At 41.2% G+C, this 15,197-nt stretch overlaps 1 protein-coding gene across 3 annotated transcripts in view; it reads left to right on the forward strand.

The window, feature by feature from the left end:
• Window positions 1-15,197, forward strand: part of RNF144A (ring finger protein 144A) — a 61,707-nt gene that overhangs the window by 898 nt on the left and 45,612 nt on the right. The window contains exons 1-2 of one of the 3 annotated variants that reach the window (XM_068678535.1): window positions 12,410-12,512; window positions 14,593-14,682. The exons of 1 other annotated variant lie outside the window; for it this stretch is intronic. The gene's annotated coding sequence lies outside the window, so the exon portion shown is untranslated. Of the gene's footprint in view, window positions 1-12,409; window positions 12,513-14,592; window positions 14,683-15,197 lie in introns of those variants that run through there. One more of the 3 variants, XM_068678534.1, reaches the window with a different exon arrangement.

Consider the following 15,197-nt stretch of genomic DNA (forward strand, 5'->3'; position numbering starts at 1 on the left):
GCTGTCCCTTCAGCCAGTTCCCAGTGTCCCTTGAAGCCAGCATTATTTTCGTGAAATATCAGGCCCTGTATCACTTTCTTTTTATATCTTCTAAAGAAGTGGAACAGGGAGGGCAGGCTGGTGGGAGAAGATGCAAGCTGCTTGCGTTTTCCCCCCGTGTTCTTGGAAATGCTCTCATTCCTCCCCTAGAACAAATTATTCTGTGTTCTACAATAAGGGTGATTTATAAATAGATCCGTTTGTTTGTATTGTTCGTGGTGTAGCCAAACAACTGTTTATGTTGTGAAATGGGATTGCTTCATTGCACATTAGTTTATCAGTGCTGACCCAGAAGTGGCTGCAGCTGAAGTTGCAATGTTCTTGTCCAGTGCTACTGGAAATTACATCAGTTCCAGTTGTCTGGTGATAAAACTTGTGGTTGCTGCCCTTTTCTTTGCCTTTGTGTATTTTCTTTGTGGATCTGACTTCTAGTGAAGGGTGTGGTGGGGAGAAGGAGGGAGTGTGGGGATTCTCAGGGCAGATTTTTGCGTTTAAAGAAAGTGCTTTGTTCGTACCTCGAAGGATCTTTACAGCATAGGAGAATTTGGATGACCATCTCGTGATAATGTTAGGCAGTCAGTCAAACTGGACTGACTTGAAGTTTGTTACATACAGAACAGAAGCAAGATTAAATGAAAAGGGTAGGGAGGGGAAAAATTCCTTTTGCTTAGGAGGTACTTGAATAAGATATTATTTTTTTTCCCCTTGGGATGAAGTTCTGTTATTTCACTCCTCCTTTCCCTGGCCATCATGTCTCATTATCCTCTTGTGCAATTGGAGTATTGGTCATGATGGGAAGAAACCATCTGTGCTTGAAATAAGAGTACGATGTTTCAATCTGATTTAACTTCTTTGATTGAGATGTCCTTTAGGTAGAATAGAGCTGATTTTTGTCCTTTCTGAATCACCTCGATTCCTATTCTAGGAACTGCTAGAGCAAATCATGTGTTTATTGTGTACAAGCTATTGTAGACTTTTGCCCTTGAAGCGTAGTCTAGTTTTGAGTAGTCTTCATTACAGTCTGGACTTCACATATTTTGGCATTTTAAAGTGATAACTGGGGGGAGGGGGGCAAGGGGAGAGGAAGAGGTGTCTGTTTAACTGTTTTTGTTTTTAACACTTTTTTTCAAGAAATACATTCCATGTCTTTGTTACATTTTGTATATTTTTAAATTTTATTTTTCAAATAACTTCTGACAACTTTCCTTTCAGTTAAGCCAAAGGACAAGACTGCTGACTTAACCATGAGTTTTGGCTGCAGTGCCATACTGAGGGTATGAATGGCTTCAGTGTATCTGCTGTATTTACAAGAATGCTCTCATAGGCTGGCAGAAAACTGTTGTTTGCCCTTCCTGTGCTGATTCAGGGTAAAATAACAACTCCAGTCATCCTGTAGCTTGGTCTGTGTGTGTAGACCCTTTCTGCCCCAGAGAGCTGGTGTAGCAGGGGAGTCAGAACGTGTTAGTTTCTTGTCATGTTTCCTGTGGAGTTGTATTGATAGGCAGCTGTATGTAGTCTGTGGTTTGATTACGAGATTTGCCTTTAACTGCATGTCTTTTCTTATATCTTGAGGTACAAAAAGGAAATGCAAAACTGTTACGAAGCAACTCACCACTCAGTTTGGTTTGGTAATTTTGCTATGCACAGTTTAGGCTGTGGTCAGCTCTTCTAAAAAGAAGACAAGATCCTTTCCTATTTGCCCCTGAGGAAAGGAGCTTATAACGTTCATCTTTCATTTTCCTTTTGAAGGATATGAGACAATAAGATCATAAAGATATGTATTTTCTCCTAGTTCTGATGCCTGTGCAGAGCTGTTGGAAATACTCTTGCTTCTCTGTGGGAATGATTTTCTTTTTTTTTTTTTTGCTTCTAGTGGGAATGATTTTCTGTTTTATGATCTACATGCTTCGCATCGTATCAGAAATGCTTACAGTTCTTCTGCATGTGCAGTCAGTGGATACTCGAGCTGACTGCTCTTAAAAGTTGGTTTTCAAATAGCTTGATTGTGTGCTGATGGTGATATTTTGGGGTGGCACTGCAAGTGGACTTCCTCAAAAAAAATGAAGAAAATGAGGAACAGAGAAAGTGAAACAATGCCTGGTACTTCCTATTTACTGTGAGAAAGCAAGTCTTAATCAGATGGTTCTAGTCTTGCCAAGACAATGGTATTTCTTTTCTGTAGGATCACTTCCAATGTTTCAAAGAATAGCAAGTGGGCAGCAGCTTATTACGTTGCAAGACTTGGCTATGTTATCTTCCAAGTACCAATATGTGAGTTTAATGAAGCTACGTCCTGTTCATGCTGAATGGAAACAATTCAAGGTGGAAGAGGTGGACTAAAGCTTACCTCATACTACCTTTTCCCACCGCATACATGTAATATCCAAGGGATCATCCAAAATACTTGGGGGTGAAGATGGGCCTTTCAGGTTGTCTGGAAAATAAGATTCTGACTCTGTATACTCAGGCATGAGTTCTCTTTTGCTGTACACAAGTGCTCAGTTTTGTTTGCACTGATCACAGCTTTGCTGCTGAGCACCTGGGTTTGGAGTCCTTGCATTTGCTTTTGAATTTCACTTGAGAAATTCTGCTGATGATCCAGTTTCTGGAGTGTGTGTATATATATAAACTTTTCCCCTTGAATTTCTCTAAACAGTGTCTGGAAGGGGGCTGATCTGGCAGAGCTGTCAATGGCAACTGAACACTGTCCCACCCCTGCTAGCTTTCCCAAAGCACTGCTTATCCTGATCTCTGGTGCCTTTCTCTTGCGCAGCACTTTGCCCTTGAGGTACGTCCCCTCTAGATTTGGATATGCTGATCACAAAGCTTTAGTTTTGCTGACCAGTGCAGGCTGGGAGCAGTCTCCTCCTGTGGCTGTTGTTGGTACGTGCAAACCATGACAGCCCCCTGGTCCGGTGGGGTGGCAGTTGTGGCGAGGTCAGCGAGGCTGTGCAGAGTACCTCTCCTTGCCCAAATGTCCCCTTTTGTTGGGGTGACAGACAGGGTTGTGAGGAGAGTGGCTGCCTCAGCAGGGTGGTGAGTGGAGATGTCATAGCCTCCTTCATAGCTACCCCAGTGTAGCTGCCAGGGCAGGAAACTGAACTGTACCTGAGCCAACACACCTTTGAGCTTGTTTGTGTATAGTTTCTAGGAACTGATGAAACAAATTCAATACAGCACTCTGAACTTGATTACACTGCTATGAAGGTGTTCACATCACAATTGCCTTAAGAAATATGGGCCTGATGTCTTAAGTAATGTTCATGTCCTCTTGGGAGGAAAATAAATGTTATTTAAATCTTTTTTTTTTTTTTTTTTTTTTCTACTGCTACTTAAAGAAGGAATTTTCTCTTAATTTCTCTACACTGATGTTGAGAAATTCATGCATCCAGACAGAATCGGAGCAATGCCCTGTGATTTGGGTGGCTAGGCTTACATCTTCAGTAAGAGCAATGAAAATTCAAGACCAAGCTTTTATGCATTGACTGCAATATATTAGCCTGGCTTTCTAAGAAAACAGAGATTACGTATAACTCCCTCTGTGAATGTCTGTCTTTCACTGTAGCTCTTAATAACTTTTTAAACCTTTTTACTAATTCCAGTTACATTTGCAAGACAGGTAGAAGCGTATCTCCAGTGAAGCCACCAGTTGTCTGACAGTAGGCAGCCTGGGCAGATGGAGAGATCCCTGCAGAAGGAGAGGCTGCAGCCTGAACTCTTCCCATCACCTTGACACACATGCCTAGGAAACTGGATTTTGCTGGCTCAGTTCCTTAGAAAATAACTTATGTTATACTGCTGTTTTACTTTTACCTTATCTCAAATCAAACTATTACTTCCTCTTTGGATATTTTAAATATGGAAGAAGAGCAGGAATTTAATTTCAGTGTTTAGCCCCAGATTACTTCATAATACTGCAGAAAGTGCATGATGGAGGGAATGGGACTACAACCCCACCTTTTTCTTAATTGTATTATAATATACTTCAGATATTGTGCTTCTCATAATGTTAATTCCTTTTTGTTAAAATAGCTATTTTAACTTGCTTCCTCCTTTTGTTAGTTTTTTCTTGCAGTAATGATTCATTAGAGACCCAGAAGCTTCAAGGATTTTTGTAGCTGTTTTGTATAAGGACTGTTCCCAGAATGGAGCATGTTGTGTGACAGGACACAAACTGATATAGTTCAGCTTTATTTCCTTATTTCTCATTTGTATTTGTTTTGTGTATATATGGTCTGTTTATGCTGGTCTCTTTTGCTCACTGGTACCTGTTGAATACTTTTTCTTGTCTTCTGTTTCTTCCTTCATGGTAGCTTGATTAATGTTATGTCATCATCTTCCTTCACATACAATGTATTTATTGCCATGTGTTTGGAACCTAGAGGAGAAAACATCTACACATACTTTTTTCAGATTAATAATGCATTACTTTTACCTTTGTGTGTTGTCCTTTCTTAACTTTGTGGGGAAAAGTGCAGACCAAAATACACATTGAGGATATGTTTAAGACGTGTGTGATTTGTCAAGAGCCAATCCATATTCAGTTTTTGGAGAGAGGAGAAAACAAACATGCATACACGCAAAAAATGCAACCTTTCTTTTAATAAACCTCTTCATTTTTTTTATTCCTTATGCTCTTTGTATTTCTGCTGTATGTTGACATCTCAGATCTTGAAGTTTGCAGGTGATGTTTCTCTCTGCTGTAAATTAGTAGGTCATGTTTACGTCAGTGATTGTTCTGTATTTGTAGCTTTCTAGCAAAGATGTAGTGGGAATGTTCACTAGGCTTCACTCACAGCAGCAGGAAAGCTGGGAGTGGTAGGATGGCCACGGTCACTGCTGCAGGATGCTTGTGCCATCTCCTACGAGGTGTTTGCACTCACAGCATCCTGAGGTCTGACCTGGGTTGATCCTCAGGCCAGACTCGCCATCTGTGCAGGCAGGCATGCGTGCAGGACTGCCTGGGGAGGTATGGGAGGGCTCCTGATGGATCAGGGCGACACCAAGCAGCTTAGCCACTGGGGTAAGCGGGTCAGGAGCCTGCTGGGCTCCAGCTTGCTCCTGAGGCTGCTGCTGGGGTCAGAGCCTTCATGCCACGTGTAGGCTGCAGGTGGAATAGAGCAGGCAACTCTTCTGGCTAACTGCTGAGAGGTGAAACCTCTGAAAGGCATTAAGCACAGTATGATGGTGACCTTTGTAGTTACTGCGTACCGACACCAACCACTTCCTAAGGGTGCGGCATGCGTTATCTCATCTCCAGCTCAGATTGTAAACAGTTACAAGCCTAGAAGTTCATGCTCTTCATCCGCTCATGTTCACCTGTAAGGTGTAAGTTTATCTCAGGGTTTCAAGCTAGCTTATCTTCTAAGTGACATGACAATCGGTGGCCTTGGGGAATGTTATGCTGGGCGTGTTTGTGCTGTGTTTCTTGCACTAAGCAGTGCTGCTGAGCCTGGCAACTGTCCATGCTGTTGTTGGCTCCAGTATGTTTGTTTGGTCCTACCCTGTACTTTGGAGCTATATGACTGTGAGGGAGCCCATCTCCGCCGTGTGATTTCATCCTTGTCTCTGCTGCAGTTCCTCATCTCTGCTGCTTGCCTGAGCAAAAGGCACCAGGATTTGGCTGGCATCAAATGGCTGCCCTTACTGAGTATCAGACTTGGTGGTATTCTGAGTATGTAGTGCCCCACACTTACCTCCTTTCTTCCATGATGTGATATCCTGCTGGAACAGCAGTCTTAGACATGGGCTTTGTATAGATTTGTGTCTGAAAATCCATTCCCAAGTACTTCAGTGGCTGTTATTTGGGGTGAAGTATGTAATTCTTGCTTGTTTTCCTGTGCCCTCTGCATCTGTGAAGAGGCACGTTAGTAGGATGATAACCCACTTTTCTTTCATCTTTTGTTTCAGGTTGACATTGTTTGAAAAATCTGACTTGAGAGGGAGCGGCAATCTAGTTCTAGCTTCAGTTCACGTTGGATATTTAGCTTAAAATCAGGTTATGACAAATCCTTAGACGACTCATAAATCCGAAAAGTGTGATAGTCTTTTTAGCAAACTGTCAGTTAGCGCTAAATATTTTCACCAGTCATTTCACATTTCCATTAGCTCCTTAAACAGCTGAGGTTCACAGATTTGAATGGAATATAATGTTTATGGCTGTGTTCACTGCCTTTCAATTTAGACTACTGCTTTGAAGCTTTATTGTAGTTTGAGGTGGAAGTGTTTTCAGAAAGTTGATCATGTGTTTGATTTCTGTTGTCTGAAAGATCTGCATGGCTTGTTTTTTTTCCCTCGTCCCCCTCCATAATTCTACTATACTGGTCTCCAGACCAACACTGGCCTGTTTGTTATCTTTCATTGGTGGAAATCGTCCCATTTGAATGGGATGGGTTGGTGTAGCTGTAAACATAAAAGGAACAGGAATCAAAGAATCATGGAGTATCTGGAGTTGGAAGAGACCCTAAGGATCATCGAGTCCAACTCCTGGGTCTGCTCAGGACCACCCAAAATCAAACCACGTGTCTGAGAGCATTGTCCAAATGCTCCTTGAACTCTGTCAGGCTCAGTCCCATTACCACTGCCCTAGGGAGCCTGTCCCAGTGCCCAACCACCCTCTAGGTGCAGAACCTTTCCGTAACACCTAGCCTGACCACCCCTGTCCCAGCTCCATGCCATTCCCTCAAGTCCTGTCGCTGTCCCCAGAGAGCAGAGCTTAGCGCCTGCCCCTCTGCTCCCCTCGTGAGGGAGCTGCAGGCCGCCATGAGGCCTCCCATCAGCCTGCCCTGCTCTGGGCTGAGCGAACCCAGGGACCTCAGCTGCTCCTCATATGTCTTCCTCTCTAGACCCTTCACCATCTTTGTAGCCTTTCTTTGGATGCTCTCTAATGGCTTTATGTCCCTCTGATACTGTGGTGCCTGAAACTGCACGCAGTGCTCGAGGTGAGGGCTCAGCAGCGCAGAGTGGGAGAGTTGAGGCTGAGGAAGGGTTGAGCCACCACGTCCACTCATCGTGCCAATAAAAGCATTATACTTTTTCTGGCAAGCAAACCTGCAGCTTCAGGAGGGATCACTGGAAGGCAGCAGGGGCACTTGGGATTCCTGCTTTTTCCTCTCACCTTTCCTCATACAGCTTCAGTTCTCACCCCTCGAGGCTGACCTGCTCTTTTCATTGAAATAACTGCATATTTTTCAGTATGATACCGTAAAATTCTAATCTTCAAGTGCGAAAGAAGGACAAAGATGGTGCTCTTCTCTCTTCTGAGTAACAGCTTTTGTGCTGCCCTAGACAGTGTTAACTAGAACTATCCCTCGGAGAGGGCCAGTGTAAACCAGTATGTGGATGTGCACATCTGTATGTTCTATCAAAGTCACCTTAATTAACATGAAAATCCACTTCTAAATATTTAGGGAGCTTTCATATGTGACTTCTTTAATGTGTGACGTCTTTGACGTGGGAATTGTCCACTACTATTGTTTGATGGTTTTGAAGAACTTGGAATATTCAGGGTTTGATGTGAAAGAGGAAATTCTTGTTCTGTCTCAAATTCTTTGCAGTGAAAGTAACTTAGGGGAAGTAGGCTTAGAAAACTGAAGTGCAGTCCTGCCTGTGTGATCTTAAACGAGGACACGAGATATAGGCACATCATATTTTAATGCATGTACAAATGCTTAAGAGGGTTTCAATAGCTCTGTCTTCTGTGGTGCATCATGATATGCTTAGGGATTTTAAGTGTGTCAAATCGACTTTTTCTTTAATTTAGGTGGCTTATGCCATTTATAATTAATATAGACCTATGGTGTTGAGAACTCAGCAGGGATCAGAGAATGTTTTGTGATTTGCCTGAGATTTTTTTCAAAATACAATGTTCTCATATTTCTCTAAAACTCTCCATAAGTTTGCTTTTAATAATAGTAATAATAAACCACTTCAATTTCTTTTCTTCTAATCAGCACTCATTCAGTGCATTGAAACAAATGAAAAGAGGATATATTTTAAATAAGGATGGTTTGCATGAATTATTTCCTAAAAGAAGTACTTGTTGGTTTTTAATGTTGCTCTTTCCTATGGATGTTAACAGTTAACTAATTTAATGGAACTGTAAAAGAAAACAAGATGTGAGCTGCTCAGAAAAGAAGAATGCAAATACAGTTAAATAAAGTGGTTGTTCTCTGAATGCAGTATGCTTAGGCAGGTGTAATCTATTCTGGGTATGTACCACATATGCAAAGCACATAAATACAAAAAGTGGCTTCAGGGCAGTCTGTCTCAAAACAAACGAGTGTTGGGCATCTGGTGGTACACATTAAAAGTTCGTGTACTTGAAGATGTAAAGACTTAAGTAGATTTAAATGAGTGAGCAGTGCTGTACGGCAGGCAAGACTGAAGTTAGTTCAGAGCCTTCTTGGATCGTCTGGTGTTAGCAATGGAGCAGTCGGCCTGAATGAGGGCCTTTATTGCCATGGAATTATGAATTACAGCATTGCATACCATGCTCAAAGTGAGTAACAGAGTACACAGAGAAGGGGCTGTGTACTCTGTATACAGAGCTGTATTTTCCTTACCGGTGGTTCTTGTTCAGATCATTGCCATCTTCTTTTACACTGTCTCTCTTTCCCTGTGTTCTCTTGAGTCTTTGTCTGTGTAGGGGGGTTTAGCTTTTGTTTGCTGGGTTTTGAGGCTAAATATTAAATTTGAGACAGAAAATTAGAAGATAAATTCTATGTCTAATTCCTTTTACCATCAAAGGACCATTGTTCTCTCAACTGATACAATGCCTCTGGTAAGTGTACTGATACAACACAGACATGGGAAGAGCAATGACAGTCACTGTACAGTTTTCATCCTATAGCTGTGGGGGGAGTACCACCAACAAAATGCCACTGCTATAGGGAATGTGTATTTTGGGATAACACTGTGCCACCAACTTCTGTTTTGGCAGTGCACCTTCACTGCCAGTCCAGTTCTGTCCATATTGCTGTAGGCTACGTGGAATGCAGTTGTACTCCCGGTAAAATCCCATAGTATGTGAACAGTTTGAGGTCCAAGAGAAATTACTTCATATATTTCTGTTCACCTAGTCAGTTTCGTGTGCTCAAGTTTTGAGACAGAATGTAAGTGCTTCAGGGCTGCAGAAATATGAATCTATGGTACTTAAAAATTTCCTTCATAAAGTATCCTACTGAATAGCAGTAGTTATATATTTCAAAGTGTCTGAGATGAGTAGCAGTCCCTCAGTGACTGGTTGTTGAAATGAGGTTAGGTTAAATCTGTGCAGAATTTTAGGTCAGCTTGAGGCTGCCCTTAAACAGTGGTTTAAGTGAATAATAGCTTTGAGGAGTATTTGCAAATGGAGGAAGAAAAACATTGCTTTATGTTCTCATACATGTCTGAAGGATGGTTAGAAATTTTCCAAAATTCAGCCTTTTTCTGCTTAATACCACTTGGTACTTCCATCCAGATCGTAGTCAAATTATTTTAATATTTCTTCTTAAAAAGCTAGACTACCAAGCCATATGGGAAATGCAAGTGTTTCACCATTTTGCGTATTGCGAATGTTTAAAGTGACATGCCTGCATCTTCCTTTTTATAAGAATCTATACAATATCTCTTCAGCTTAACTAAATTTAAAGAGCATTTGGAGGGATTACAAAACCTTCTACGGTACAATAAATATGCAATGCTGATTTCATTATGTTAACAGTAGCTTTTAAATGTTTGTTCTTCACTGGAGGGAAAAATAAATATAGGGGAGACATCTTCCGTTCCAACTTCTTAATGAGCAGGTGTGCAGGGGGAGTTGTCTTCTCATGAAGGCTTAATTGTGTGTGCTTTCCTCTTGCACATATGGTAAACCTGGTAGTTAAAAACAAGTTAAGACCACCTCTTCTTATGAGTCTAAAATGACAAGGCTTCTTTTGTAAGTGCATCCAGGAGTTAGCTGAGTACTAATAGCTGTCACATTCAAAGCAGACCTGGTAATTAAATCTTCTGGTCTATCATGTTGGAAATTTATTACTCTTCCCTGTTTTCAGCACACAATATCTCATGTATTGGTGTGAATAGATCTATTAAAACAGCTTCTCTCACTACTTTGAGCACTTCTATCTTTGTGAAATTACATAGCTGCTTTCTGGAAGAAGCTTGCTAAAAGCTTCCCACGTGGGCTCTGATAAGAAAGCATCTTATTGTCATGAATCAGCTAGATGAATAACTGTTCAGCTGCGGTAGTCTGAGTGATATTTTCCAAGAGAGAATGATGTGGAATTTGTATGGGGTAAAACAGAAGGGAAGAAAGGGAGGATTGTAGTAGGTGGGTGGCTTCAGACGCTGCTCTTGGGAGGCCATGGGAATTTCACTTCTTGACTTGAAGGACACACTGACACTGAAAACTCCTATTTTTTTTTTCTGTTTATTAAATTGTACAGTTGCATCCTGTTTACATGTTTCAAGATGTAACTCCTCTAGCACAGGGATCACAGGATTTGGGTTTGGTTGTGGCACTGTGCACAGCCATGGTCACACCCTGTGACCAATGCATTGTTCCCCTGCTCCTCCGCTGCCTAAGGGGGTGATTGCTGCCAAGGGGGTCTCATCTTCACCCTGCAATTCTTACCTTATTGACAGTATAAGGGTGCACAAATGCAGCCTCCTGACAACATTAAGGAAGCCAGTGAGGTTATTACGTTTTGCATAATCACACATTGTCCCCACCATAAGTAAAAGTGAGAATCGAAAGCTGAAATTGTGCATATAAACTGTCACATTTCATACTCTTTCCCACGTGTCCCTAAGCTTTTGTCCTTGGACCCTGCGGCTACCGGGCCATGAGCTGTATCATCAATTCTGACAGAGTGGAGTGGAGGGAGATGAGTTTCACGGCCGTTCATGCCTCCTGGCTACTCTTGGCTGACACAAAAAACAGATGAACCATGGGCTGTCACACAAATATAGAGCAGATCCCACAGCCTTTCTTTCCGCATCTGTCACTGGTCCTGTGCTGAGCCTGACACAGGTTTTCTAATTCTGCCTGTCAGCTTGTGGCTTTGTACAATGGAGCTTTCTTGTTAAGAGAGGCATTACAGCATGTCAGCGAAAACACACTGGGTGAATGGAGCAGCAGCTGACTGGGAAATATTAACAAGTAGATGTCTGCGGGAAATAAACTGGGAATGAAGATGCTCCAGAAGGACTGGGCCTAGACCAGACAGCATTTCACAATTTCATTTTTTTTTAAGAAGAAGCCAATTATGCTGATTACCAGTCTGTTGTTCCCAGATTTCAAAGATAACTAAGCAGCCACAGAAACAGATTTATTTTTAATGAGTGAAACCAAATGTAGGTACGCAGGATGTTGCTGAATGCAGTCAAATTTCTTAGCGTAAAGTTTTCTGGACATCCATAGCACAGGAGACAGACGCTTGGAAGGCAGGAGCTCTGCAAAGATTCAAGGGAACACAGTGGACATGGAACTCCATTTAAGTTACCACTGCATTGTTAGAAGGAGTGGAGAGAGGGCCAGGGATTAAATTATCTTTGGCTGGGATTTGTAAAACAAGTATTTTTCTCTTTGCACAGCAATGACAGTAATACACAAATTCTGCATCTGGTCCTAGTATTCACATCTTTAAAAGGTCTTTTTAAAACTCATAGGAGGTATAGAAAAAGAGCCACAAGAATTACTAGTGCCAAAACAACTCCTGGTAGTGATTTAATGGGGAAAGGATGAATTATTAACATCTTTTATTTACTCCTGCATTTGTATTTTATGGATCCATGTCCAGGTAGTTTTTGACAGGCTTCCTGTCATGCGAAGACAGATGCCTAAGATAGGTCAGATGGGTTGCTGTGTCAGGTGCATCTCTGTGCAATAGGGTGTCCTCCAGCACCAACAGAGCAATGTCATGGGGAGGGCTGATCGGAAATAGGCAGATGGTTCTTCAAACTGTAGTGAAAAATGATCAGAAGAAAATGGTCTGAGAAGATGATTGAAAGGAGTTTTTATTGTTGTTTTTGAGCAAATTAAAACACACTCAAAAAAAAAAAAAGGAATTAAAGGGGTAAGGTGGCATGCAAGGAATATAATTTCTTTAGAAATATTTCTTAAAATCGTATTTCATTGGTTGAAGCCCAAGAAAAGGAGGAAGATTTTGAGTGTCTGAGTAAGTATTTTGTCTGTCTGACTGATCAGAAAGAAAAGACTGTTTTATGTATATTTATCCATGTTCTTTCTGCACGATTTAGGGAGGCTGGATCTCATTACATACAATGCTCAGCCCACAGGCTGGGTGACTGGCAGGATGCTGGCTAATCAAGGAAGAGCCTCTTGGGAAAGCCTTGTGTGGGAGGGGAGATAAGAGCTTTGTCTTTCTCTGTGTAGAGATTAACCTAGTAGCTGGGTATCTCCAGGAAAATGCCAGAGAGGAAGACTGAAATTTCTCTGTGGATACAGAGAGAAAGGCCTGCAATAGGAGGTAAATCCATGAGATCCCTCTGTAGAGAGGCTAGCTGAATTTTTGGGGCTGTAAGAAACAAACCCAGGAGGCTGTAAGAAACAGTAGAGCACTGACAAAAAGGAAATTGTTTCCTCGGGTTGCTCCTCCCTTTGAAAGACAGAAGTGAAGCACGTCCGAGGGAGGCAATACTGGTGGAGCTGGTGAATACTGGTTCACGGTAATAGTGGTAAGTGGTAAATAAGGTGCTGGCAAGAGGAAGGTTTTAAGAAGAGAGAGGGTCAGGAGACACCTGAGTCAGACGAAGCTGACTGATGCAATGGCTGAGTGCTGGCTCGGACAGGTTTTGTGAGAAGGAAAAACAAGGGCTGGCAGAGGAGCTGGAAAGCATGTGGTTTGGAGCTGTAGGAGAGGAGCTCACAGCCATCCCCCACCCAACTATCAGAAGAGATCGAGCACCATAGTGCTGCTGCCTTGACCAAGAAATCTTTTACTAACTTTTCTCTCCTACTTTCTTTTTTTCCTCTTTCATTATTTCTCTTTCTTCCCACTTAGAGAGAAATATAACTTGACTCACTGACTGAAGCTGAAGTAACTCTAAATGAAAAGAAGCTATGGTTCCCCAAACCAGTAAATTGCTCTTCTCACCATTAGAGAAAGTAGTGGATCTCTTAAAGTGTCCAGACCTAGGCAGCTTATGTGCCCTGGTAATATTTGTTAGCCGTGTACAAGTTACTTGTCTTGTTTTTGGTCTAGCTGGGAAATGGGTAACCTGCAAAATTCGGGTCAACAAGCTAATGCATCCAATGGGCCTTCTGACCTTCAAATCCAGGAAGCCACTTTCCTATTTTATATGCAGACATACCACAATAAAATAGATATTTTTGAAACTTCTTTTTTTCCTCCTAAAATGTCAGGAGAACGTGGGAAGAGGGCAATAATGTGTTTTTGTCATATTTGCTAATTTTCAAGCAAAACTTGAGGCAAAGCAGCAAGTAGGAGGGGAAGGTTAAAAAAAGTGTGGAGAATGTGCAGGAACGGAGGAGGGAACCTCCTTTTGGTGGCATAATGGTTATTTGAACAGCATGCTGGATGGCTCTAAAATGCTATAATGCGTATATACACACACATGAATATATAAAAGCTCGTTGAAATAAGCTTCTTGTTGCCTGAGCTCTCAGGTTGTTCCTTTAGCTACTGATGTTTTTTTTTCCTTTTTTCCAGAAGTATGGTAGAAAGTTTTTCCATATCACATCTGTCTCTAAGTGGAAAACAGTGTGGAAGATGAGAATATTGCAGAAATTAAATGCTAATTTTTCAGAAATTCCAAATGTTAACCTACATCTTGATAATTGCAACTATTTTTAAACAACATATTGTTTAAAACTGTTTTGATTATGAAATTAAGAATATCGCAATCATGTGTTTGACTATAAATTAATTCGCCAAAGCTGCTTAAAAAAAAAAGATAATAAAGGATGTTTTTAAGTTTAAAATTTACTTACTCTGAGCATATAGAGTAACATTTGGGTAAATCTGAAAATGGGAAATAGCTTGAAGTGGAACTAGAACTGAATTCTGAATTCCTCCTCTTCTCTTGCATCTCATCATCTTTATTAAAATGCTCTGCCTACGGTCCATTTTTGCTCAAAGTAGTGGGCTTGTCTGTGTATGTGTATGTTGTCCTGGTACTGTTTCTTGGAATGCTTTGCTAAATGTGTGAAAATGTGACTTATTTCGTACACTATGAAGCCTGTGAATCTATTGCTGGATGCAGTCTGTGATACTTCAGAGTATGTTTTCATGAAGTTCTGATCATGAGGACTTAAGCTATGTGAAGGGTCATAACATGTATTCTTTACCTTCAGGTTTAAAAGCATCGCTCATATTCAGTATTAAGCATCTCTCTCATACCAGTTTGAAACTAATCCCATCCCATATACTTACTGAGCCAGAAAGAGTTAAGAGGTGAATTTCTGCCTTCTCTAAGACCACTTGTGCCACCGCATGCTTTTAAAAGCTCATTGACAGAACAGAGCTGTTAGTTCCGGTTTTATGCAGTCAATCTAAATAAAGTCTGACCCTTATTTTTGTTTTTCAGGCTTGTCTAACTCTACCTTGAGCCAAATTCCTAGACTGGTTGGTGCTTTCTCATGGGATCCCTGTGACTGACAAAGGAGAGCTTGTTGTGGTAGGCGTTTGCATTTAACTGTCTTGACAACACTTGGCCTGGGCACAGACAGATGCAGTTTCCAATGCAGCCACTCTTTCATAGGCCTCTTAAGCCAACAAGAGCTGGAAAAAAGCTCCTGAGAGAGGGGTTTTTGGAGTCTCTGGAATTACTGATGTGTTCCCCCATAAAAAATCAAAACCATGTAGCCCAAACTTATACAGAGGACAGAATTTGTCAAAGTTAGTTTTTAGTTACGGAGCTCTAGAATAAAATGAGCTTGTTTGTTTACAAAATTAAATGTAGGAAAAACAAACAAACAAACAAAAAGCTGCATTCCTATTTACCTTCTAGAGAAATGCGTGGCATAGAGAGAAACTTGTTTTGGTGCAGTTCTAGTTGTCCTCATAGTATAGTTTTACTGTACTACTTTAAATAGTCTCATTAGGTTTTTATTTTTATATTGAGCTCTATAGCAGAGCCTTATTTGCTTTCATATGTGTTCCTTGATTTATTAGCTTAGTGTTCCACAATAA

The sequence above is a fragment of the Anas acuta genome, chromosome 3, assembly GCF_963932015.1.
Source record: "Anas acuta chromosome 3, bAnaAcu1.1, whole genome shotgun sequence".
Classification (NCBI taxonomy): Eukaryota; Metazoa; Chordata; class Aves; order Anseriformes; family Anatidae; genus Anas; species Anas acuta.